Below are 3,311 nucleotides of genomic sequence, written 5' to 3' on the forward strand. Positions count from 1 at the left end.
TTTACTGTAATGGTTGTTAAATCGAGTTGTGCACTTGTTGCAAGGAAAAGAAAGACAAATTACTTGTGAATTCACTCTCAAAAATGTGCATGTCTTCTGTTTAGAAGCTTAAATGACAGTAATAGACAGTGCGCAGTCACCTATTTTGGGAGAACATCACGTAATTAACAAGTCGCTATGACTTTTCTCTTAGTCCTTCAGTAATTAGTTTGGCATTATTCATTATCTGAGATAAATACATATCAGTTGACTATAAAATAGAGTCTAGCAGATGGAATCGGCCTCAAACACTTGCTGCACAACATACTTGCAACAACTAACCGAACACTTCTGATCAATTGCAACGTTGATAACAACACCAACAGCCAAAATCAACCATGCCTTCCTACACTCTGCATTACTTCAACCACCGTGGCCGTGCTGAGATCTGCCGTATGCTTTTTGCAGCTGCTGGTGTCCAGTACAACGATCGTAGAATCGAATTTTCAGAATGGGACAGCATGAGAAGCAGTATGTATTCGTATTTGATAGATTGCATTTTAAATGAATGATATAGAATAGGAATTGTGAAACGAAATGTAAAAATAAGTTGTCAAACAGAACGATTTTTTAATTTAATTAGTCTGTCAGTTTTATTGTGAAATTGACCTTGGTTTATGCTTTTTATATAATTCTCCATTGCTCTAAAAACTAGTTAAATTATTTTTTTTCTTCTGAAAGTGTAGATAATCAACTAAATACCCATGTTGATAATAAATATGAGCATAAATTATTTTGTCATCCAACATACGAATTTTTTTATTTATTTATTAATTGCTTTCATTTGTTGTATGTTTTTACTTAAGTTGCTTATTTGCCCCCCACCAAAAAAAAAAAAAACACATGGACGTCACGACGGATCATATTCCTTGTAACTCCGAAATATTTAAGCTGCAAAGTGTTACGTGTCTCCCTCTTTCCCATACTTCCTATCTCTCTCCATCATCTATACATGAGTGTGTATGTGTGTGTGTGTATGTGTGTGTGTGTGTGTGTGTGTGTGTGTGTGTGTGTGTGTGTGTGTGTATACACGTTTAACGTTGACTGTCGGAAATAATGGACTTGATACCAGAGTAGAGAGATTATTTTATCAATCTCATGCTGTTCCGTTTTCTACTTGTGGGTGCACATAGGCTTCAGGCACCGTGCAAGCTTTCTGAAGACCCTGTGCACCCGCTGGCGGAAATCAGAATAGTCGGAGACTGACTTATCACATATCAAATATGTATTCACACACATAGTGACGCATATATATCTTATTTTATTTTAGTGTTATTTGTTTTAGTTTTTACTTTAATTAGTAAACAAATCTTACGGCCATATCATGTTTTAAAGCTTACGGCCACTAATAACTTCAAAGTCAATAAAACCAAAATAACACTTTCTAGGTAATTACTAGTATTGTGCTAACCTGAGAAGGAATTATTTACGCACAAAAGCTGGAGTGGTTGAAATGCTAGGATTCTGAAACGAATGTATTACAGATTTTGGCTTCAGTTCTGTAGGTTAAGTGTTCAACTGATCTATGTATCGATATTCTGTATTGTTCTTTCGGCTAGATACAATAAATACTTGCAGCAATGCTTTATACTGAATGCGTCGCATCAAACTATCGGTAAATATCTTTCTTTACATGATCGAGTGCCAATTTTTCTGACAAAATATGAACACAATTTGCAGGATTTCAATTGTTCAAATTAACTGACATAAACACGAATGTGCGCACATCTTCACACAATATTGATGTGTGCGTGTGTGTGTGTATAATGTTGATAGATATACACATAATCCGTTTTTGGTGCAGTGTATCTCGAAGCAAATAAATCATAAATAATAGCGTGTAAATATGGGGTTAAAATCCTTTTGGATATAAAACATCGAAGGTTGTTTCGAGATAAACCGTTCCAAAGAAGAATTACTTCACATTCCTTCGAAGATGATAAATTTTTGTGACATCAAATACTTATACATATAAATATATGTATATATATATATATATATATATATATATATATATGTATGTATGTATGTATGTATGTATGTTTGTATACACACATTTACCTTTTGCAGAGATGCCATGCAACATGATGCCAATGTTGGAATTGGACAACAGGACCCAAATTCCCCAGAGTATGGCTATGGCTAGATATTTGGCCAGAGAATTCGGTGAGTAATTTTGCTATTTTCTTATTCCTCAATATACTACTGTATTACCATGTTTGAAAATGTTGTATATACCATTATTCCAGCACACGTTTCCTTTATTATCCTGGAACAACGTCAAATGAAGTATTATGAACACAAGACGCCGCCCAATCCAGGAATTGAACCTATAATATTATGATCGTCAGTCGAATGCCTTCGGCAATATAATAGTCAAATATATTATGAATTTAAATATCTATTGACATTATCGAATCAACCAATCTAAGCAAACTTAGTCAACTGAAACTAAAATGAACGATTAAATACTCACAATTGACTTCATTGTAACAGTTCTCGGACGCTATGTATTGCTTCGGTTTTGACTGTATAAAGAATAAGGTGTTAGTTATAACCCCTTGACGAAATAAAATAAGGAGGTAAAACTATGTTGTATAGCTTCCATACTAAAACTTTGGCGATTGTATTTAGTTCAAAATACGCTGTGATCAACAAACATCTGTTTACATACATACCAGCTAAAATTCTCGTATTTTATTTTTCTTAATATTACACACAAAGCTGTGAGTTAGAAGAATATTTAGCACGTTCGACAAAACGGTTTGCGGCAGTTCTTCGGGATCTTTACGTCCTGAATCTAAATCTCTTTGAGGTCAATTTTGTGCTTCATCCCCTCGAGGTCGATGAAATAAAGTACCAGTGAAATACTGGAGTCGATGTAATTAACTGACCCCTTTCGCTCAAAATTGCTTGTCATGACCTCAGTTACTGTTGTAGTCATAGTCACTTTACACAATGCAAAGATGGAAACCGGTCTTTTGAGTCCTAGAGCTAGAGAAAATGGCATATATTTACGCAGAATACAGAATGCCGAGTACGGAAAATGAATTAGAGTTAAGGTGGTATCTCCTTCATACTCTATATTTAGTGTTCCTTGTAAATAGATACATTAAAGCTACTTGTGTACATCTGTTTTTCTACTTTCATAACAGCTCGAAAGGATCGTACTCATAGGTGTCTTTTAACGCCTTGGATGAGGGAGCTGAAATTTTGAAATTCACATCTCTCTAAGCATTACTCTGTATATATGTATATCACGCTTACTTCGC

General features: G+C 34.6%; 1 pseudogene; it reads left to right on the forward strand.

Annotated features, from left to right (window-relative positions):
* The first annotated feature begins 268 nt into the window (after positions 1 to 268).
* The window catches only part of LOC115212287, a 12,586-nt pseudogene continuing 9,543 nt past the window's right edge, over positions 269 to 3,311 (forward strand).

The sequence above is a fragment of the Octopus sinensis genome, linkage group LG5, assembly GCF_006345805.1.
Source record: "Octopus sinensis linkage group LG5, ASM634580v1, whole genome shotgun sequence".
NCBI lineage: Eukaryota > Metazoa > Mollusca > Cephalopoda > Octopoda > Octopodidae > Octopus > Octopus sinensis.